Consider the following 24,600-nt stretch of genomic DNA (forward strand, 5'->3'; position numbering starts at 1 on the left):
TTGTGCATTCATCCCTTCAGTCATCATTAGAGCATTTTAATTATTTTAATAATAATAAACAAGAAAATTCTTCACCCCTCGATCTCTTTGTTTTCCTTGCTGTACATAGCTGCTATTTCTGGCTGTTCTTGCACAATTATTTATTTATTAAATAGTTTTATTGCAATATGCTCATATACCATATGATCTCTCCAAAGTGTATAATCAGTGACTTTTAGTATAATCATAATTTTGTACATTCATCACCAAAAAAATTTTTAGAACAATTTCATTACTCCAAAGTGAAAAACTCCACACTCCTTAACATTCCTTCCCCAGCCCTATATAACCTCTGATCTAACTTCATCTTTATAAATTGATAAATCAATTTATAAAGATGTGGAGTTTTTCACTTTGGAGTATTGAAATTGTTCTAATATGGAGTAATGAAATTGTTCTATACAACAATATATATAACTGTGTCTGGTTTCTTTCACTTAGCATAATATTTTGATATTAATACCTTGTAGCTTTAAAATACATTTTTTCTATTTCAGAGAAAAACAGTCATATATGCAGTTTTACCCATATTCATATTTCACATGTGGTTTTACTATGCTATACAGTTACATGTTACATTTTTTAGCTTTTAGTAATATACATTACCTTAGACTTCCCTTTAAAGCCTTCTCATACCCATATAATAGTACTGCTAGTTACAGATAATACATTGGTCTTTCATCTTTTCTGTTCCTTTCCAAAGATTAGCACACATCCTTTTTACCAATTCAACACAAGTTTTCCATTCTCTAACCTCATTCTATTTTCTGTTGACCTATATTCAAGTTATTAACTCCATGAGATTTCACAGTATATTTAGTTCATAGTAGTACAGTCATGTAGTATTTGTCCTTTTGTATCTGGCTTGTTTCACTCTGCATTAATATCCTCCAGGTTTATCCATGTTGTCATATGCTTTATGACTTCATTTCTTACATCTGCATAATATTCCATTGTGTGTATACACCACAAAATTCTTTTATCCATTCATTGCTTTGATAGATACCTATGTTGTTTAGGAGTGGTTTGCTGTTCTTTTTCTAGTTATTTTAGTTGTTCAGTTAGATCTTTGATTTTTTATTTTAGCTTTTCTTTTTTAATATAGGCATTTAGGGCTATGAATTTCTCTCTGAGGACTGCCTTCGCTGTTTCCCATAAGTTTTGGTAAGCTGTGTTCTCATTTTCATTTGTCTCAATATATTTACTAATTTCACTTACAATTTTTTCTTTGACCCACTGATTATTTAGGAGTGTATTATTCAACCAACACACATTTGTGAATTTACCTCTTTCCTGTCTATTATTGATTTCCAGTTTCATTCTATTATGATCTGAGAAGATGCTTTGTATAATTTTACTCTTTGTATCTTTATTGAGACTTGCATTGTGACCTAACATGTGGTCTGTCATCAAGAAAGATCCGTGGGCGCATAAGAAGAATGAGTTTGGGTACAACATTCTGTTTATGTCTGTTAGGTCTAGCTCATCATATTGTTCAAGTTCTGTTTTCTTGTTGATCTTCTGACTAGTTCTATCTAATGATGTGAGTGGTGTGTTGAAGTCTCCAACTATTATTGTAGAGATAGCTATTTCTCCCTTCAGTTTTGCCAGCATTTGCCTCATGTATTTTGGGGCACCCTGGTTAGGTGCATAGATAATTGTAACTTTTTTCTTCCTGGTGGATTGTCCCTTTTATTAATATATAACGACCTCCTCATTTCTTAAAACCTTTGCATTTAAAGTCTGTTTGTCCAGTATTAGTATAGCTGGGAAACGGACGTGGCCCAGTGGTTAGGGCGTCCATCTACCACATGGGAGGTCCGCGGTTCAAACCCCGGGCCTCCTTGACCTGTGTGGAGCTGGCCCATGCGCAGTGCTGACGTGCGCAAGGAGTGCCCTGCCACGCAGGGGTGTCCCCCGCGTAGGGGAGCCCCACGCGCAAGGAGTGCACCCCATAAGGAGAGCCGCCCAGCGCGAAAGAAAGTGCAGCCTGCCCAGGAATGACGCCGCCCACACTTCCCGTGCGGCTGACGACAACAGAAGTGGACAAAGAAACAAGACGCAGCAAATAGACACAGAGAACAGACAACCGGTGGAGGGGGGGGATAAATAAATAAATAAATCTTAAAAAAAAAAAAAAACAAGACTTAAAAATATATATATTAGTATAGCTACCCCTGCTCTTTTCGGGTTACTGTTTGTATGGAGTATCTTTTTGCAACCTTTTCCTTTCAACCAGTTTGTATCCCTGGGTCTAAGGTGAGTCTCTTGTAGGCAGTGTATGATGGCCCATGATTTTTCTTGTTTTTTTTTTTTTCTTATATTATGGTTCATGTTTTTTTATCCATTCTGTCAGTCTATATCTTTTGATTCGAGCTTAATCCATTCACATTCAATGATATTACTGTAAACGCATTATTTACTTCCATCATTTTATTTGGTTTTCATATGTCATACCTTATTATTTTTGTCTGTCTTTGTAGCAGTTTGATATGGTTATGAATTCCAGAAACAGATATTGGATTATGTTTGTAATCTGGTCTATACCTGGGTGTGATTGAGTTATGATTAGGGCTTTGATTGGGCCATGTCATTAGGGCATTGAGTCCCTGCCGCTTGGTGTATGGGGATTCACAGATAAAAGGCATGGCAAAGGACAGAGTTGAGGGTTCTTAATGTTGGAGTTTTGATGTTGGAGTTAGATGCTGAAGTCTTAAACTGGAGCCCCAGGAAAAGAGACAGAGCCCTTTGCCTGATAGTCTACAGCTGACCTTGTGGAGAGAGGCAAAGCCTAGAGAGACTCATAGTCTACAGCTGACTTTGTGGAGAAAACAGAGGAGGTGAGCCCATTGGAACCCAGGAAGTCTGAACCTTCACAGATGTCAACAGCCATCTTGCTCCAACATGTGTGAAAATAGACTTTGGTGAGGGAAGTGTCTTATGCTTTATGACCTGGTATCTGTAAGTTCCTACCCCAAATAAATACCCTTTATAAAAACCAACCAATTTCTGGTATTTTGCATCAGCACTCCTTTGACTAATAGTCTTTTTACTCTTTTGGTTTTCCTTTTTGCTCTTCTCTACTCTCCTCCAAGCCTCTCTCTCCTGTGTTTTTCTTTTAGGCTTTAAGGCTTCTTTTAATATTTCCTGCAAAGTTGGATATTTTTTTTACAAACTCTCTTAGTTTGTGTTTGTTTGTGAATACTTTAAACTCACCTTCATATTTGAAGGACAATTTTGCTGAATAAAGAATTCTCGGATGGCAGTTTTTCTTTTTTAGTATCCGAATTGTATCATACCACTGTCTTCCTACCTCCATGGTTTCTGATGAGAAATCCACACTAAGTTTTATTGGGCGTGCCTTGCTTGTGCTGGTTTGCTTCTCCCTTGCTGCTCTCATGGTTTTCTCTTTATCTTGGACATTTGACTTTCTGAGTTGTATGTGTCTTGGAGTAGGTCTGTTTGCATGTATTCTTATTGGGGTACATTGCGTTTCTTGGACATAAAAATTCATTTCTTTCGTTGAGAGTTGGGAAAACTTTCCGCTATTATTTCCTCAAATACTCATTCTGCCCCTTCTCTTCTCCTTCTGGAATGCCTGTGTATATTATTATATTTTGTGTTACCATTCAACTCTCTGATCCCCTGCTCATTTTTTCCCATTCTTTTCTCTTTCTGTTCTTTTCTCTCTTCAGTGTAAGCTCTTCTGTCTTCTGTAGCACTTATTCTTTCTTATGTCATTTCAGGTCTGCTGTTGTATGCTTCTAATGTGTTTTTTATTTCCTCTATTATGTCTTTTTAAAAATTTTTTTAAAATTATTTTCTATTTATATCTCTCCCCTTCCCCCCACTTGCCCATTGTCTGCTCTGTGTTCATTAGCTATGTGTTCTTCTGTGTCTGCTTGCATTCTTGTCAGCAGCACCGGGAATCTGTGTCTCTTTTTGTTGTGTCATCTGCCACATAAGCTCTCCGTGTGTGTGGCACCACTCCTAGGCAGGCTGCGCTTTTTTCGCACAGGGCAGCTCTCCTTGCAGGGCACACTCCTTGCACGTGGGGCTCCCCTACATGAGGGACACCCCTGTGTGGCGCAGCACTCCTTGCATGCATCGGCACTATGTGTGGGCCAGCTTACCACATGGGTCAGGAGGCCCTGGTTTTGAACCCTGGACCTCCCATATAATAGGTGGACACTCTATCTGTCGAACCAAATCCGCTTCCCTATTATGTCTTTCCTTGCCATGAACTCTGTTATTTTTCTATTCAGGTTTTCAAATTCTTCTTTGTGCTAACTCAGTATCTTTTTTATATCCTTTATCTCTTTAGCCATATTGTCTTACAATTCATTAATTTGATTTTGGAAATTTGTGTGCATCTCATCGATGAGTTGTCTCAAATCCTCCGTCTTTCTTGGGGCTTTGATATATTCCTTTCTTGGGCCATTTCTTCCATTTTCTTAGTATGGCTTATAATTTTTTGCTGATGTCTAGGCATCTAATTAGGATGGTGGTTTACTCAGATGCTCAATTTCTGTCTCTTTCATAGTGATTTAGTGGTGGGAAGCTGTGTGTTACTGATGTTCTTTGATTCTTGGTTCAGCCTGTTCTGGGTCTTTAGGATTCCCTGTTACTTGCTTAAAACCTGGCCCTAGTCCTAGTAATGGGTTACAGACCTGCTTCCTAGGCCCTTGGGTAGAGAGGCTGTAAAGGCCAGGAAAACCCTCACTTATTTACTTTTAATTTCCTCATGTAGCTTTCTTGTTATGCCTGTATGTGGTGCTCTTTGGCAGCCCTCTCAGTTCAATGCCTGGTTGGAGTGTGTTTGCTGCAACACAGAGGGCATCAGTGTGGTAGAGCAGGGGTTCTTAACCAGGGGTCCTCAGACTTCCACAAGGGTTTGTGGAAAGATTTCAGGGGGTACAGGAGCTTGAATTGAAAAAATAAACATATTATCTTTATTTTATCTGACCTCTAACTGAAATCTAGCATTTCCTTCACTTATGAATGAATGCAATAAATTACAGTAGTATTCATTTCATATCACATTACAGTTTTTGCATATCTCAAAAAATCACTCATCCATACTTGGAAATTACATTAGTTGTTAGATCTATCGCTAGTTGAGTGTCATAAAACTATCTGCTGCTACATTCTGATAAGGGGTCTGTGGTTTTCACCTGACTTCCAAAGGAGTCCATGGAACAAAAAAAGATTAAGAGCCCTGTGGTAGAGGTTCCTGCCTGGAGGCTTAGACTTGTAATTCAAACTTTCTCAGAGGCAGTTCTCCAGCCTTTGCTGACAGTCCCCTCCCTTTTCCTGAGTGGGAATAATTCCACTCCCCTCTACATCCTCAACAACCAGTCCCAATTAGTAGTGAGGGAGATTGAGAGTGTCAGATCTCTTTAGTCCCGTGCTAGCTCCCAGGGCAAATGATGGCGCAGTTCCATCTGACCTGAAAGGGTTTGTGTGACACAGCAAACCAAATTTGTGGGTCAAAAACTGAGTAAGCCTTAGTCTGTGTTCCTCTCTCTCCCCTTTCCTGGGGAGGTGGATCCCTGGGGTCCCCTTTGTCCATAGCCTTGAGGCCTGAGAATTCAAGTGTCTATACTGGGGGAAGTTGCCAGCAGTAGCAGCTGTGACTTTTAACTCACATTTTGCTGTTGTACTTATTATCCTTTGCCATCTCTCCTCAGTGGTGTCCAGCCTTCCCCTGGTGTCCTAAACCCTAGAAGATTTTTTTTCCAGGCTATTTCTGCCTGTCCTCTAGCTATTTTTTCCCAGGAAAGAAGAGAGCCTGTCTTTCTAGTCCATCATCTTCCCAGAAGTCCCTCTTTTATGATCTTTTATTTCTGCTGGGTCAGTGGTAATCTCCCCCTTCTCTTATATGATTTTATTTATTTACATCTTTTCTCTTTTTTTTTTTTTTTTATCTTTGTGAATCTACTGAAGGGTTTGTCGATTCTGATGATCATCTTGAGGAACCAACTTTTAGTTCTATTGATTCTCTATTTTTTAAAAATTCTCCTTTTCATTTATTTCTGCTCTAATCTTAATTTCCTTATGCTTGCTTAGGGTTTGGTTTGCTGTTCCCTTGCTCCTCCTTAAATTGGATTATTTGTCTCTTTGTTGAGCTGTAGTAGTTCTTTATATACTCTGGACATTAAACCCTTATGAGATATATAGTTTCCAAATATTTTCTCCCATCCTATAGATTGTCTTTTCACTTTCTTGATAATGTCCTTTAATATCTGACAGTTGAGTCAACTGTCTTAAATATGTTCAAAGAACTAAAGGAATCCTGTATACAAAGAACTAAAGGAAATTAGGAAAACATTGTCTGAACAAAATAGGTGCTAATTATAAAAAGGAACCAAACAAATTTTGGAGTCACAAAGAACTGTAATTGAAATGCAAAACTCATTAGATGGCTTCAGTAGCAGATTTGAATAGGCAGAAGAGAGAATCAGCAAACCTGAAGACAAGATAACTGAAATTATTCAGGTTGAGGAGAAAGAAAAAATTTGTGAAGAAAATTGAATAGAGGGAAGCAGCTGTGGCTCAATTGATTGGGCTCCCGTCTACCACATGGGTTCATGTCCCAGGGCCTCCTTGTGAAGGCAAGCTGGCCCATACCCGCTGACAGCTGACGGCCCGCACCCACACCCACAGAGAGCTGGTGCAGCAAGATGACGCAACAAAGGGAAACAAGCAGACACGGAAGAACTCACAGTGAATGGACACAGAAAACAGCAAACAAGCCACAAGGGGAGGAAATAAATAAATAAAAATAATAATAATAATAAATCTTTTTTAAAAAAATGAAGAGAGACTGAGGGACCTGTGGGATATCATACCAATGAACGTATCATTGAGGCCCCAGAAGGACAAGACAGAGAGAAAGGAGCAGAAAAAGAAGCTGAAGAAATAAGATGAAAGACATGAATATACACATCCAAATATGTGAAATATGACTCAACGTCTTTGACTAATAGTTCCAATAGATGAACTTCCTTAGGGATGGTTTTTGGAAAATTCCATTTTTCCTATTTCTGGGCCATACTTTTCAATTTGTTTGTGTGTTTTGTAATTTTTTGTTGAGTACTGGACATTTTATGTATTATGTATTATGTTATAACTCTGGAAATGTAGTTTTTCTACTCTTCTGGGATTGCTAGGTTTGTTGTTTTTGTTATATTGAGGGCTGGAGCCATCAGTTTGTGACTTTTTCAAACTATTTTTGCTCCCAAATATAGAATATAAAAAGAAAAGAGAAAAAGGAAATAGATTCTACCCCTTTTAAGATTCCTCTGTCTCTTTTGCCTGGAGTGGTTGTAACAATGGCTATTCTTAGAGCCAGCTCGCTAGTGCTCTGAAGTAGCTGATCAAAAGTAATGGTTATCAATCAGACTACATACCCTCAGATTTTGGAAGACAAGGTCTTTATAGCCCACCTTGGCACCAGCAAGTTGTACCAGGAAATCAGGAATGGGTCCCCACTACTGCCTACCAGGCAATTCAGAAATGAGGGATATCTGCATGGAGGGTGAAATTCCCTGCAATTTACCAGCCTCTTCCTCTTGCTCTTCCCTGGATGTTGCACAGTGTTACACTAGACTCCAGAGGTTCAAAATAGTTGATACAGACAGTTTCTGCCTCTTCAGTAGTTGCTTTGGTGGAGAGACTGACTTCTTGAGCTTCCTACTCTGTAAGGCCCAACTTATTCTTTCTTAAAAACCGTTATTAAGTGGATACAATACTTAATATCTCACATAGATTTTGAAATATAATTCCTTTTTAGAGATCTTTTCCTATCTTCAGATATTTATTAGGCTTCTATTAATTTATTGGCCTTACGCTAAGTGTTTTTCTTGCTCTTATTTTCCACCATCTTATAAGTACCATTACCCCTTTTCACATGAGAAAACTATAGGTCAGAGTAATGAAATGACGTACCCAAGTTTTTATCCTAGAACTTAGGAATTACTGGAAATAAAATTTGAGTTTGTGTCTGAAGAGAAGTATGTTGATAAAATATTAAAATATACTTTTTAAATAATATATTACTAATAGTGGAAGAACAGTAATTTCATTGAATCAAACACATACTTAAAAATTGTTGAAGGTTTCCAAAAATAAAGACTAGAAAAGAAAACCCACAGAATGGGAGAAAATATTGGCAAATCATGATAAAGAACTTCTATCTAAAAGTATACCAAGAGCTTTCCCGTGTGGGAAGGAGGCGACCAATGGCTTGAGCCATCTCCACTCCTGTGTGTTTCTTTTTATTGCAATGAAAATTTTCTAAAAATGGTTGGAATGATAGCAAAAATCTGAATATACTAAAAACCATTGAATTGTACACTTTAGCTGGTTGCCTTATATATGTTGTTAAAAGAATAGAATCAAAACTGGAGTGAACTCTGTACAATACCCAATTTATTTTTCAAAGTACTACTAAATTGTTAGGACATAAATACTTAATAGGTTATTTCTACTTTACTTAATAAACAGCACTGTTAGATTTTTGTTGTTGTTGTTTTTCTTTTTTTCAGCGGTACTGGGGATTGAACCCAGGATCTCATACATGGGAAGCAGGCGTTCAACCACTGAGCTACACCCACTGCTCTGTTAGGTATTTCTTTTGACCTACAGACACCATGAAAAAGTTACTGAGACAGTGAGGGAACTGAGAACAAGAAAGTTTGGGAACCTCTAGTTAGAAGGCATGAACGTCTCTCAACTTCTACCATATGCCTGCATTTTTATCTCCGTCTGAACACTTTTGGGATCAAAGGAAGCGCTCTCTTCTTTTCACCACTACTTTCTCCAACATGCTCCTGTAATAAGCACCCCTGTCTCCTCTAGAATACCCTGCTCCATCAGTGATTCACCCTGTCTCCTGGATCGACTCCCACGTTTCACTGTCTCCATCCATGCTATGTAAACATGCTAGGCAAGGAATCGTAGCACCACAGACAGGACAGTGGTCACTTCTGCCTGAGGGTTTGGAATGGTACTTGTGGTTGTTGAACAGAATTACTGTTTTGTGATATCAATTAAAAATACTTCTCTAATTAAAAACAATAGTCCCTCTGCCTATTGCTCTGATTGTTAAGCTCCTCCATTAGAAGTAAAAATGACATTTATTCAAACAACACAATAAATATTGAGGGTTTATCTTTTTAGGGATTAGAGCAAGGACATTAAAAGGTTAGTAAGCTCAAAAGGCTCACTTGGGGGGAGCACGAATATGGCTGCTTGAGACAAAGGGAAGGTGTGGGGGGAATGGGGTGGGTGAGGATGATGGGAACATGAGCTATGAGAGTTATGGAGCTGGGGGGATGTGGGCTGTCCAGGCAGGGTGTCCCAGTTCGTTAATTAGCATCCAGGATGTTGATGTAAGATTGTGGCCATCTGGTAAGGTTAGCAGACTTTGCTAGTGTCAGTCTGATTTCTTTGTTAGAGTGCTTTTTTCTGAGCAAGGGCAGGGGTCTTTACCAGCACCACAAAGGATCATTGGTATGTCAGCCTGCTTCAGTTAACCTCTGTTTCTTCTTTATAATTCCCTGGATAAAATGGAAGCCCAAGCAAATCCAGATAGTAAAATAATTTATCATTCCAATTTCACATTCCCTCCTTTTGGTCCATGGAGTCCATTGACTCCCCAAAGAACAAGTATGACTAGTTTGGGACTCTCTAGACTGATACTCTAAAGCTACAGGAGACTGGAGAAAGAGTGGTGGCTTTGACAAAGTTGGTGATGATGCAGATGAAAACAGGTCCAAGGAGAAGCATCATGATCACCATGATCGCCAGCAAGACCAGGAAATACAACAAAGAGGTGTTGGGCAGAAACCCCCGAATGGATTCCCATATGTCTCTTGGTTGTTGGTTTATGCTGTGAAGCCATTTGGCTTGTTTGAAGATGTTCTGGACGTCAGTCTTGACTTGTCCAATGACGTTGATGCAAGTACAACAGGATGTGTTGGCAACAGCACAGCACAGACGCCGCCTCCTCCTGCCAGTAAGTAATCTAAAGCTAATCAGTTTTCCATAGTTGTGGCTGCAGGGGAATTGAGAACGCTAGTTAGTCCTTGCAGGGCTTGCCCCGTTTCTGGAGCTACGGCTTCAAGGGTGGCCCTGGGGTTGCAGATGGCATGTTCTTAGTATCTGAAACCTACCCAGGGAGCTGTAAGTCCAAGTCTAAGCCCTGTTCCAGCAAGAATTCCACAGGTAGTCTTTATTTCATGTGAGAGGTAAAGTTCAAGGGTTGGAGTTAAGGTCTCTTACAGAGCCAAATGTGCATTACCCACCAGGTCAGACAGCAAGGAGAAGCTACGGGTCCTAGAATGGTATTGCAGAGGCGGACGAAACCTGAGCAGAGAGAGAGGTCTCTAGTGCACGAGGGAATAAGCAAAAGAATAGCTTAGGGGTCATTTTAGTTAGCCAGTGGGGCAAGGGAAGATAATGTTTGCTACAGTCTAGATGAAGGCAGTGGAGTTAACTGCAGTGAGGAGAAGATAACAGCAAGATTCCCTAGGGGCCACTCAGGGTGTTCTTGCTCCCAGGGGAGAACTATGCCTTAGATAAGAAAAAAGACAAAAGGTATTTTAAGTGTACTCGGCCCACTGTCCCCCAGTCTTGGGAGCGCTGTCTGAGTCCGATGCCGGCTGCTTCTGGACCTGGCAGTGCTGCAGGGTCAGGTCTACAATGCTTCAGTGGTCCACTCAGGTGTGATAGGTGAATCCAGAAGTCGATTCCTTGAAGCTTTGCGACTGTGGGGGTGGTAAGGAGGACTCGAAAGGGTCCTTTCCACCGGGGTTCAAGTCCATGTTTCCGAAGATGCCATTTCTAACACAACTAATATGGTTGCACAGGTGGTGGAGAATTGGGGAGATCTGTAGAGAGAGACTTGGAAACCATTTAGAGGAGTTCAGAAAGAGCTTGTGAGAGTTTTTGGCATAGGTAGCCAGTGAGGAGTAAACCAGCAGTTTTGCAACCAGGGAAGTAAGGGTGTGGCTCTGCTAGTAACTATCTCACACGAGAAGGTTGGTGAGGGCTGAAGAGTGTTCCTGTAAGTTCATGAGGCCTGGGGGAAGGACGAGTACACTGTACAGGCCAACCCAACGTCCAGTCTGGGGATCTTTAGGTCCCCCTTAGCCCTCCAAATTTTTGAGATCTGGGGTGAGTATTGTGTGCTGGGCTTGTACAATGTCATTTAAGGACAGCCCCAGGGGGCCATTGGCACAGCGTGGAGGGGAAGGCTGGCTTGGCAGGTTCCAGTAGTTCACAACGTGTTTCATACCTGCACCTCGAGGAGCTGCAGTGTCCCCTGGTGCCTTTCCTCGGGCTTCTGAATCAGCTCTGCTATGTCCTGCAGTTTTCACTACTGCTACTGCCTTGGGGAGCAAAAGACTTTGGAGAAATTCACTTACTCAAAGCTTATCTTTGATGGGCTGGACAGAGGATACAAGGAAACCCCAGTGTTTCTAGAACATGGCTAAAGTCTGCGCTACTACAAAGGCATAGTGACTGTCAGTGTAAATGGTAACTGCTTTACCTTTTGCCAAACAGCAGGCCAGCATAACAGCTGCGAATTGATCAGCATGTCTTTAAGTTGGTACCCTGCACGGATTCCCTCCTTTTTTAAAAATGTTGCTACAATTTGGGGAGGAAAGGACTTGAAGGGTTGGGAAAGAAAATGTAAAGTCATATATGATACAATCCACCCTGACCACAACTCTTACAATCTTTCCTCCACCTCTTCCACAGAAGTCCCTGAGCATGGAATGGGGGGTTGATAATTGGTGGTACTTTGATATAAGGTCACAGCTTGTGAGCTGCTATTCCAAGTTAGCAACCCCTGCTGTGGGCTGCTATTCTAAGTTAGCAACCTACGAGGACCGGGCGGGCTTCCACGGCTCGGCGGTGAGCCCCTAGGCCAGCGCGTAGGCCTAGGTTCTCCAGGCGTGGGGGACGCGCGGTAAAAACCACGGAGACAGCCTGTGAGAATGAGCTAGTCTACTTTATTGCGGAAACACACTTGATTATATAAGGTCGGGTCAAGGGAGGGGTAGGAATTGGGGCGGGTAAACTACGGGGCGGTAGTGGATAGGCGGAACTGTGCAGGCAGCTATGAAGTAGGCGGTGATTAAGAAAGGGGGCAGATTATGAGTTGGCTAAGTGGACGGGACTGGCGGGAAGGATAGCAACGGCTGGAAAAGGGAGATAACAAAGGCTAGGAGGAGGGGTGAAGGGAGGCAGCAACAACAGCTATAACATAAAACAAGCAATTACAAGAGTTTCTGGGCTCTGGGAGTTGCCCCTAGAGAGGTAGCTCTTATCTTAAAGATGAGGGAAGGATATCCCAGGGGACACCAGAGATGCTGGATGGTGGCAGGTATCTGCACTTCTAACAGTTTGATTGGTCATGGGTTGTTGCTACAGACAGCCCAGGCAAGCAAGAAGCTAGAAGAAGCCCTGTGAATCTGGAAAAGATATCTAAGGGCCCAAGCACGGAGCGGGGGGGGGGGGGGGGGGGGTTCTCTGGTGAGTAATATAACAGTGGATCTTTCTCCCATAGGCCCTAGGACATTTGCTTAGAGTGGGCAAGATCCAGACTCACAACAGCACACATGATAACCCTCAGGAGAAGCAGGCCAGAAAGCCCGTTGTGTCTTACCAGCCCCTGGCAGCTTCTCCGTGGTCATTCTTTGTGTAGCTGTAGGGCTGCTTCCTCACCACTCTAAGAGCTGGCTAACTTTAACTCTGTGTTCCAAGTGCCATTGAGGTACTTAAAATTTTTTAAGGAGCTATTAGGTTATACACAAAGAGTAAGTCATCTCATAATTCAGAAATAACAGAGATCAGAGCCCAGAGATAAATATAATGGCTGCAAGAGTTTACAACCTAGGTCCTAATTTCTTTATCTACAGCTGTTTCTATAATAAACTATACCCTATAGCAGAAGTTTTGTTTCATTTTACTTTTACACCTTTACTAAAATTATGTTAATTTACAGGTATTTTACTTTAGCAGCACAGGAAAAAACTATTTTCTTAATTATTTCATGTAAATTTAAGATTTTCAATGGAATCAAGATTATCTTCCCCCTACCACCACCTTAATATGCAGATTGAGGTGGCGACTAACAGGTTTCTTTGTTATGAAGTTACTTTTTTTTTAAGATCTATTTTTATTTATTTATCTCTCCCCTTTGTTGTTTTGTACTTGCTGTGTCTGAGTTCATTTTCTTTGTTTCTTTAGGAGGCACCGGGAACCAACCTGGGACTTCTGATGTGGGAGGGAGGTGACTGATCACTCACGTCACCTCCATTCCCTGCTTTGTTTTTCCTCTTGTGTCTCTTGTTGCATCATCTTGTCACTTCAGGTGGCACCAGGAACCTCTGCTCCCTGCTTGGTTGTGTCTCTCACTATGGTTTTTTCTTCTTGTGTCTTGTTGTATTGGCCTGTCTTCTTTTTTTTTTAAAGATTTATTTATTTTCTGCCCACCCCCACCCCACCCCCATTGTCTGCTCTCTCTGTCTATTCGCTGTGTGTTCTTTCTGTGTCTGCTTGTATTCTCGTTAGGCAGCTCTGGGAACCGATCCTGGGACCTTCCAGAGTGGGAGAGGGGCAGTCATTCTCTTGTGCCACCTCAGCTCCCTGTTCTGCTGTGTCTCTTATTGTCTTTCCTCTGTGTCTCTTGTTGCGTCATGTTGCTGCGCCAGCTCTCCACGTTGGCCAGAACTCCTGCGTGGGACGGCACCCCTGCACAGGGCGGTGTTCCCATGTGGGGTGGCACTCCTGCACGGGCTGGCACTCTGCTGCATGGGCCAGTTTGCCCTCACCAGGAGTCCCTAGGCATCAAACCCTGGACCTCCTATATGGTAGATGGAAGCCCAACAGCTTGAGCCACATCCATTTCCCTCGCTGAGACACTAGGAACCGAACCATGGCCTTCCCGTGTGATAGGCAGGAGCCCAATTGCTTAAGCCACATCTGCTTCCCACTTTTTGTTATCAATATTAATTCAGATTCCTACTTAATAATGACTTCCTGGAACAAGCCATTTATATTGAAATACTTCAGTTTAGAAAATGCTTTTACAAATTTCCCATAATTATTCATAACTACATAGACTAGTTATTTCACCTTAAATTTCATCTTTTTTTTTTAAGATTTATTTCTTTTTCCCCCTTTCCCTCCTCCCACCTTGCTGTTTTTGCTGTCTGTGTTGTTTTCGCATTTTCTCTCCTCTAGGATTCGATCCTGGAGACTTCTGATGTGGAGAGAGGTTCCCTGTCAATTGCGCCACCTCAGTTCCTGGTCTCTGCTGTGCTTCACCTAAACTCTCCCCTTGTCTCTCTTTTGTTGCTTCATCATCTTGCTGTGTGACTCACTTGTGTGGGCACTGGCTCACCACGCAGGCACTCGCACTCACTGCTCAGGCACTCGTGTGGGCACTGGCTCACCGCGCAGGCATGCTTTCTCTTCTTCTTTTTCACCAGGAGGCCCCAGGGATCAAACCCAGGTCCTCCCATATGGTAGGTGGAAGCTTATCACTTGACCCACATCCGCTTCCCAAATTTCATCTTTAACAGACAAAATTTACTTTCACAAACCCTCTACAACTTTTTATCATTGTTCATGTCTTTTCCTACTTATTCCTGCCCTCAGGAAAACCATTCATTTTAACTTAGGACAAAAAGGCATTCTCTTAAACAAGCTATCCAATTTGAGTCAGCATTTACTGTAAAATGTTCCATAAACATTTTACTTCTTTCTATATCCATTTAAATCTCATTTTACATTCCTCATTGTGCTTTTTGAAAACTAGTTGTTTCACTTAAGGACAGACTTATTCTTTTTTTCCCTTTAACTTAATTTTATTAAACAATTTTCATTAAATATCTAATAAATATAATTTGTTTCATTAGTATCTGTATAAACTTATGGATTACACTCAAGTCAAATAAAATGGAAACAATTATGGTTTATGCAAGAAATATTTTTTTTCCTCCATATAGGAAACTAAAACTTTTTTTTCATAAAAGTTGTGAACAACCTCAAGCATAGTAACTACCATACTCTGGAATGTATCATAATTCTTTAATTTGTTTCTATCATAATTTAGAAAAACCTTTCTATAGCTTTTAAGGAGCCTTTCTCTTTCCTTCATTTACTGAAATTTTGGCAATTGGATTATTAATTATTCTCTGTCCCTATCATTCTTTTTATATGTATAAAGGCACATGAGAAATTATAAGCTCATGAGATTTCTATGTTTTCTCTATTTCAATGTTTTTATGACTGATAAATGCCTACATTCTTTTTTTTTTTTTAGGAGGTACCAGGTATTGAACCTGGGATCTCATACTTGAGAAGCAGGCACTCAACCACTGAGCTACATACACCCACTCTCCCCTATCATTCTTTTTTTTTTTTTAAGATTTATTTATTTCCCCCCTTCTCCTCTTCCCACCCTGCTGTTTTTGCTGTCTGTGTTGTCTTCTCTTCTCATTTGCTGTCCTCTAGAATTCACCGGGATTCGATCCTGGAGACCTCTGATGAGGAGAGAGGTTCCCTGTCAATTGTGCCACCTCAGTTCCTGGTTTCTGCTGCACTTCACCTTGACTCTCCCTCGTCTCTCTTTTGATGCGTCATCATCTTGCTCATTTGCGTGGGGCATTGGCTCACCATGTGGGCACTCACATGGGCACTGGCTTGCCGCCTGGGCACGCTTTCTCTTCTTCTTTTTCACCAGGAGGCCCCAAGGTTCAAACCCAGGTCCTCCTGTATGGTAGGTGGAAGCTGTATCACTTGAGCCACATCTGCTTCCCATCCCCTGTCATTCTTAATTTTCTGGCCTAGTAGACAGAGTTCTGAGCCAAATTTACATTTCCCTGTCTTATTGCACCTAACCCTTCCCCCATAGGCCTTTCAAAGAAAAGACCCCGGGGATGGGGGTGGGGGAAGGTTAGGTTAAGGAGCCTAGGAAAAACTTTTATTCTTTTAAAAAAATTATTCAGTTTAAAAGTTAATAAACTCTAACATGCCAATTTTATTAATGTGGTTATCCAGGTCTGATTAGTTCTAAATATGGAAACAGATCAGAGAAAATTAATGTTGTTAAGGTTTTTTACTATTATCCCTTGTTTTTTTCTAAATAATATAGGAAAGCTATACAAATGAAACTATGGAAACACAGTTTGTACTAGGGGATTTGTTGAAATACTTAAAACACCTTAGTTAATGCACCTTAACATACCTCAAGTACTTTAAAACTATAATATACAATTTTTAAACAAGGATTAATGGCATGTAGGTATGTTATACTGTTTCCAAAAAGGACAATGTAGTGTATAAAATTTAATTCTATATGAATTTTGAAACTTATGAAGGTATTTTGTCTTTACAGTTTTGTTAAATCCTTTATAATTAGATATATATATATATGTATATATACACACACAATTTAATTTATACAAAGCTTTGGAGAGAAGTTTTTTCATAAATGAATTTTATTTATGAAGACAAAAATACTAAGCATATAAAATATTTATTTTAGATTATACTGTATTTTTATTATAAGTTTTTTAGATTACAGCATATTGAAAACCACGTTTGCTTTGCTTTTCCAAATAGTTTTATCTAAATTTTTGCATGACTTTTACCAGCAGTACTGTAAATTAATTGGCAAAAGTTTGAGTATCCAGGCTTACAAATATGAATGGTAAGATTGAAATCTTTAAAAAGGCCACTGAATCTTCATTAGGATTTGGAAAATCTTATTATAGAAGGGCAATTAAGCTTATTTAGAATCCAAGGGGAGAAGACTGAAGGATTTTAAAGAGTACCAGAAGCTCAGCTTCTCCAATTTCTGCTCTAGGAGTATGTTAATTTATCTTTAAGAAATCTGAATAGAACTCTCTTAAGAATGTTTATTTGTTAATTTAGTATTACCATCCAGAGTTAAGGGAATATACATTAAACAGACACAAACCACAGAAGCACAGAAGTATGGAAACATAAAACTGTTTCCCACCACAGTAAAGAAACAAGAGAATTCTCTTACCTGACAGCCAAAAACAGAGGCCATAACAGAGGGCCCAGCTAGACAGTAGTTCAACAAACAAATTTTGACCTCAACCACATTGTGGCCGGAGTTCAAAGATCTGAGAGAGACTAACAGAATGAGCCAGGAGACGAACCCAGAGCAACGGAACACAAAGGATTCCTGCAGGTACCTTGCTCCTCTCCAAGGCATCAGAGGTATTGTCTCGACATCCACCTTCAGATCCCACTTCTGACACCAATTACTGTTGAGCCAAAAATAAAATAAACACTTTAAAAAGAGGGGTGCAGAGCAAGTTTATTGAGCTAAAGTTAATTAATTAATGCAGAAGCAACACCAAATTGGTTTCTGCTTAAAAGGTTGACTTGGGGAGGTAGCTTATGTGTCTGCTTGAGACAAAGGGAAGGTGTGGGGGGAATGGGTGAGGGGTGAGGACAATGGGAACATGATCTATGCGAACTACAGGGCTGGGGGCATGTGGACTGTCTGGGAAGGGTGTCCCAGTTAATTAGCATCCAGGATGTTGATATAAGATTGTGGCCATCTGGTAAAGTTAGCAGACTTCGCTAGTGTCAGCCTCATTTCTTTGTTAGAGTACTTCCTCCTGGGAAGGGGCAGGGGTCTTTATCAGTACCACAAAGGATCATTGGTATGTCAACCTGCTTCAATTAACCTCCATTTCTTCTTTATAATTCCCTGGATAAAATGGAAGCTCAAGTCAAGATAGTAAACTCATTTATTATTCCACTTTCACACTGATATGCTCTTTACTTTGCCTGTTCATCCCTCTGGTTTCTGTTTGAAGGCTACTTTCTCAGAGTCATTCCCAGATACCCCAAATCTATTATTTTCTCAGAGCATTGTTATTTCCTTCGTAGTATAGCATAGCAATTGTATTAATACAATTTCTAACAATATATTGATTATACATGTATATTTGTTTACATAAGTCATCCGTCTCCCCCCAGTTGACTGTAAGATCTTTGAAAACAGAGATTTTTTTTTTATTAAGCATTTTGTACCTAGATTGGGGCTTGACATTCAATAGGTACTCAACACATATTTGCTGAAGGGATGACTCACCTTCTTTGAGAGACATTCTTTTAGCATCTTACGGTCATAGTTAACTTTATTATGATATTTATTGCATCACAGTCTCAATCTTACTACATTGGTAGCTACACATGATTGTAGTTCACATACTTGAAAACATACTGATTCATGCTTGCTTTCTTCATACCTTACCCCTGAGGTTAAACTCTGCTTTAGGGTCAAATTACTTGCACTTTCAGCTAGCTAGATCTTTTGGGGGTATTGACCCCTTTCTTATTTTATGTCTTTGACTTTCAGGTAAATGTCTATTTAGCATGCCCATTGTTCCCTCACCTTCCTTAACCCTTAGTAATATAGAACATTGAATTTCCTGGAATGGTTTTCACTGCGTAAGAGAGATCACCTGGCTATTTATTTTGGCTGTAGATCTGTTTATTGGGATAAGTAAAGATTATAGATTTGGGCATTGAGTAATTAATTTTCCTTTTACCATGTACTTCTCATCCAAAACAATGCTTTATAGATGGTTGGTACTCAATAGCTATTTAGTGGATTGAATATATACCCAGGAAACAGGTTTGGACTTAAAGTCAAAATGCAAAAGTCCTACTCATGATCCCACTACTTATATTGTGTTGGAGGTCCTAACCAGTACAACAGAAAAAGTTCAAGAGAAATTATCATTATTAATAGGTGTGATTATACGTTAGAAAACCCAAAGAGATTCAACTGGAAAATTCTTAAGAAATAATAAGATAGTGTAGTAGGAGAGCAAGTTCTAAAATGAACATTCAAACATTAATAATTTTTTCATGTCAAAATAGTAACTAATGTATATATAATAGAGAAAAATATAATGGAAGAAAATATCATACAATAACAATATAAAATGGGGGAATAAACTCAGGGTTGCTGGTGTCTACCACTCAGGGAAGAGGGGGCTTTTAATTGCATTGAGTGCAATGTGAAAGCGGTTGCACAGTGCAGTGCTTCTGAATATACTTGGAAAATACCATGAAACTGGGAAGAAACAAAGCAGTAAATTACTGAAAACACCTCATTTTTGGGTAAAAAGACTCCACATTGTAAAAATGCCAATTCTGTTTGAGTCAATGTACAAATGGAATGCAATCCAAATCCAAATCATTTGAATTTTCTTTAGAACTTGCCAAACTTATTCTAAATTTCATTCAGAAGAATATTTAAGAATAATTATGGGAAATTCTGCAGAAGAAGAGTATATAGGGGGACTTGCCTTCCAGATGCTAATATGTATTATAAAACCTCTTTAAAACAGATCAGTGGAATAGATTACAGAATTAGTAAAAGTGGACAATTAGTACATGTTAAAGATAGCAGGATTAATTTAATAAAAGTGGGCACTTATCATATGATAAAGATGGCAGGATTAATTTATTATAATAAAGGTGTTGGGACAGCCAATGAGCCTTGCAGAATAAAATAATTTTTTCTTTCCTGTGGTGGTTTGATGCCCGATGGATCCCAGAAAATCATGTCCTTAGAACTAATCCATTCTTGTGGTGTGAACCTATTGTAGGTGGGACCTTTTGACTAGGTCACTTCAGTTAAGGGCCTTTTGATTTGATTATTTCAGTAAGGCATGACCCAGGGTAGATCTTAATCCTCTTATTGGAGTCCTTTATACCGATGTATATGGAGTGAGATTCAGAGAAAAAAACACAGGAGCATAGAGAGAAATCCTAAAAAGCTGACATCATTGGAACACAGAAGCAGAGAACAAGTCACAGAGTAGGAAGGTGAAGGCAAGAAAGGCTGGAGTAGAAGGTGGAGCCCCAGCAGACACTGCCACGTGCCTTACCCTGTGAGAAAGGAGTCCAGGGTCGCCATCTGCCTGTCTTCAGGGAGAAAAGCATCGCCTGACGAAGCCATGATTTGGACATTTTCACAACCTCAGCACTGCAAACTTCTAAGTGAATAATCCCCATTGTAAAACCCACCCATTTCTGATATATTGCTTCTGCCAGCTTTTAGCAAATTAAGACACCTCCTCATTCTAAAATAAACTCCAGATGGATCAAAGATTTTTATAGAAAAATTAACCATAAGAACCCAAAAAGAAACTACTTGGATGAATACGTTTGTAATCTTGAAATGGTGAAGGCTTTTCTAAACATAGCCCAAGACTCAGAACTCATAGGATATTATTTTATATCTTGCATGACACAAAACACCATTTAAAAAGACAACAAATCTGAAAGAAAATATTTGCAACACATATAGCAAAGGAATAACACCCCTAATTTCAAATAAACAAAACCCTTCTTTAAATCAATAAGGAAGGAAAAGAAAAACAGTAGGAAAAAAATAGGCAAAGGTTGTAAACAAGCAGTTCATAAAAGCCATATTATCAGGATTTTTATTACTTCTGAGTTTCCTGTCAAGCCTAAAAAGAACTTCCCCACTCCAAGATGCTCATGTTTTCTAATGAAAGAAAAGCAAATTTAAGCAATGATTTTTTTTTACTATCACATTGGAAATAGCAATTATCAATATAAATTTGATAATAGGGTTGGCAAAGGTTTTAGTTCTGGCAAAAGTATTCAAAAATTCATTCCTCATTGATAGGAATGGAAATTCCTCTAATTTACTTGGAGAGCAATTTGACAATTGCTGTCAAAATAATATTTATTGTGATTATTGTGATTTGATTCATAAACTCCAATTCTAGGAATTTACTGTCACACACATACAAAGATTATGTATATAAGTATTTTCACAGAAGAATTGTCCTTTTTTTTTTTTTTAAAGATTTTATGTATTTATTTCTCTCCCCCTCCCTCCATTGTCTGCTCTCTGTGTCCATTCGCTGTGTGTTCTTTTGTGTCTGCTTGTATTCTCATTAGGCGGCTCCGGGAAACAATCCTGGGACCTTCTGGAGTGGGAGAGAGGCGATCCTTCTCTTGTGCCACCTCAGCTCCCTGCTCTACTGTGTTTCATATTGTCTCTCCTCTGTGTCTCTTTTTGTTGCATCATCTTGCTATGCCAGCTCTCTACATGGTCCAGCATTCCTGCACGGGGCAGCACTCCACGCAGGCCAGCACTCTGCATGGGCCAGCTTGCCCTCACCAGGAGGTCCTGGGTATTGAACCCTGGACTGCCTGTATGGTAAATGGGAGCCCAATTGCTTAAGCCACATCTACTTCCCAGCATTGTTCTATTTTTTAAGATTTATTTTTTATTTATTTCTCTCCCCTCCCCCCCCCCACCAGTTTTCTGCTCTCTGTCCATTCACTGTTCTTCTGTGCCTGCTTCTATTCTTGTCAGCAGCACTGGGAAACTGTGTCTCTTTTTGTTGCGTCATCTTGCTGCATCAGCTCTCCATGTGTGTGGCGCCTTTCCTAGGCAGGCTGCGCTTTTTTTGTACGGAGTGGCTCTCCTTGCAGGGTGCACGCCTTGTGCATGGGGCTCCCCTATGTGGGGGACACCCCTGTGCGGCACAGCACTCCTTGCGTGCATCAACACTGTGCGTGGGCCAGCTCACCACACAGGTCAGGAGGCCCTGGGAATCCAACTCTGGACCTCCCATGTGGTAGGCGGACGCTCTTATCTATCGAGCCAAATCTGCTTCCCCCAGCATTGTTCTTAATAGTGAAAAACTGGAAATAGCCTAAATACTCATCAGTCAGGATTTAGATAACTAAAATATGGAAAAGCCACACAATGTAGCTGTTTAAAATTAAATGGAAAAACCTATACTGACAGGGAAAGATATCCATATAAAATGAAAAATGAATAGCAGATTAATATGTTTAAGATAGTTCCATTTCTAAAAAGGTGAAACATATATACACATATATATGGGATTTTTTTAAGCCCTAAGTTTGAAAACTGATTCCACTTTTACCTTTTTGAGACTAAACTTTCTAAATCTATTCTCTATGCCTCAAATTAGAATATTATATATCTTAATTTATGTGAAAAGACTCAAAAGATGAAATGTATATAAAAACTCTTCGTAAATGATAATGCACTATAAATATAAGGTAATCAGAGTCATTAAAAATGGATGGCTTCCATAATCATCTATATTGTAATAAAATTAATAGATCTATAATTATTCTATTTGAACTTGATTTAATAACATAATTCTTCGTAGACATCCCCTCAAAAAAATAAGAAAGGAAATGGATTCCTGCTATAAATTCAAGACTTTAAGATGTATAAAGAGGAACCTTCTTGTATAAGCATTGTGCTAAAATTGCAGAAACTAGGATTATTTCTTAGTTTCTGTAGTAATACTAGCAGAATACACAAAGAAGAAAAGTAACTGCACTAGATTGTAAAGACTGTTGTGGTCCTCTTTCTTCTTTTTTTAAGATTTATTTTTCATTTTTTTCTCTCCCCTCCTCACCACCAGTTGTCTGCTCCCTGTGTCCATTTGCTGTGTGTTCTTCTGTGTCCACTTGTATTCTTTGTCAGCAGCACTGGGAATCTGTGTCTCTTTTTGTTGCGTCATCTTGCTACGTCAGCTCTCTGTGTGTGTGGCACCATTCCTGGGCAGGCTGTACTTTCTTTCGCGCTGGGCGGCTCTCCTTATGGGGTGCACTCTTTGCGCATGGCGCTCCCCTCCACAGGGGACACCCCTGCGTGGCACGGCACTCCTTGCGCGCATCAGCACTGTGTGTGGGCCAGCTCCACACGGGTCAAGGAGGCCCGGGGTTTGAACCTATCAGGTGAACCAAATCTGCTTCCCTAGACCTCTTTCTTAATGTCCAGTGTCCTTTGTCTTAAGATTTGGTGCAAGATGTCTTTAGACTGACTTAATAGAATGAATTTCTAAAGAATGCAAATTGGAAATTAGTGATTAACAACTGTTATTTATTTTTGAGAATAAATGTAGGAATGGAAGTTGGATATATTTTGTGACTTGTACGAGACACTGACCATCAAACAGGCTGTTATTTTTCTCAACACAAGGCGCAAGGTGAACTGTCTTATGAGAAAATGCATGCTAGGGACTTCACAGTTTCTGCACTGGTTTGTTGATTTGCAGCATGGTGATATGGACCAGAAGGAAAAAGATGTTATCATGAGGGAATTCCCATCAGGGCCAAGCCGCATTCCGATCACTACTGACTTAACTTTGTTAATGAAGAAAACAAGGGGATTCTTAGGGACATCGAGACTTCCTACACCACTACAGTGGAGGAAATGCCTGTGAACGTGGCTGACCTTATTTAATTCCTTGGATGAGTTCGTTCTGAATGCAGTGCTCACTGTTGCTGAATAGGCAAATACGACGTGCATTGTGCTTCTTTCTTTGGGAATATCTGACTCTTGTCTCCATGCTCATTACGGAGCAGAAGTACAGATTTTGATAGCAAAGCGACTGTAGTCATGAGCTCCTGTGCGGAAAGGCATTGGCTTTATCCTCTTTACAGTTAGACTTTCAGGGTTGGATATGAAAGATGAGGTATGAAAGAGTCTTTGTTCAGTAGAAATGATTGTATCAGACGTTCTCTATCATTTTATAATAAACTCGTGGACCGAAAGATATAAGTGCCATATAAAATCAGCCAATTGTGTTAAACTAGCGTATTTGCCTTTATTGTGTTTGTCCTTAGCCTGAATTTAGAAAAGGCTTTAATATTTTTTAGGAAGCACTTGAATACATTTTGTTTGGTATTGTATTTATTCAATAAAGTTTTTAGGTATGGAAAAAAAAGATGTATAAAGAGGAAAACATTTTAATGCTATGTAGATAGTCAGGATATCTAAAAACAAGTGAATTTTATATGTAGAAATTATGCAGGTTATTATAATATCTCTATGTACATTCTTCATGCAAGTTGCATTATTTGCAGGTGATGTTGTTTGTCTGGAAAATCCAACAGAAAAACTATTACAAACAATAAAATAATTTAATGTAGGTAGGTACAAAATTGCTCTACAGAAATGAATGTATTTTTAGATATACAAGATACAACTAGTTAGTAAATATGATTTGGAAGTTTCCACTTAAAATAGCTATGAGTAAGATAAAACAGCTAGGACGGGGAAGAAGATGTGGCTCAAGCAGTTGGGCACCCACCTACCACTTGGGTTTGGTTCCAGTGCCTTCCAAAGATGAACAAGACAGTGAGCTGATGCAAAGGGCTGGCGCAGTGAGCTGATGCAATAAGATTACACAATGAGATGATGCAATGAGGAAACACAATGAGAGGCACAACAAGCAGAGCAGAGGTGGCTCAAGCAATTGGGTGCCTCCCTCCCACATGGAAGGTTCCAGGTTTGGTTCCCGGTGTGTGCTAAAAAGATGAGCAGACACAGAAAGCACACAATGAATAGACACAGAGAGCAGACAACAAGTGCAAAACAACAAGGTGGGGGGGCAAATACATAAATCTTAAAAAAAAACCAAAAGAACTGCAAAATTTGAATGATGAAAACTA

The 24,600-nt window shown here is 39.8% G+C and overlaps 1 non-coding gene across 1 annotated transcript; it reads left to right on the plus strand.

Moving 5' to 3' along the window:
* Positions 1-22,378: 22,378 nt before the first annotated feature.
* Positions 22,379-22,513, plus strand: LOC111763138 (small nucleolar RNA SNORA81). The gene has a single exon (XR_002796065.2). It is a non-coding gene; the product is annotated as a small nucleolar RNA SNORA81 (small nucleolar RNA).
* Positions 22,514-24,600: the final 2,087 nt, after the last annotated feature.

This window comes from Dasypus novemcinctus, chromosome 3, assembly GCF_030445035.2.
Source record: "Dasypus novemcinctus isolate mDasNov1 chromosome 3, mDasNov1.1.hap2, whole genome shotgun sequence".
NCBI classification, from domain to species: domain Eukaryota; kingdom Metazoa; phylum Chordata; class Mammalia; order Cingulata; family Dasypodidae; genus Dasypus; species Dasypus novemcinctus.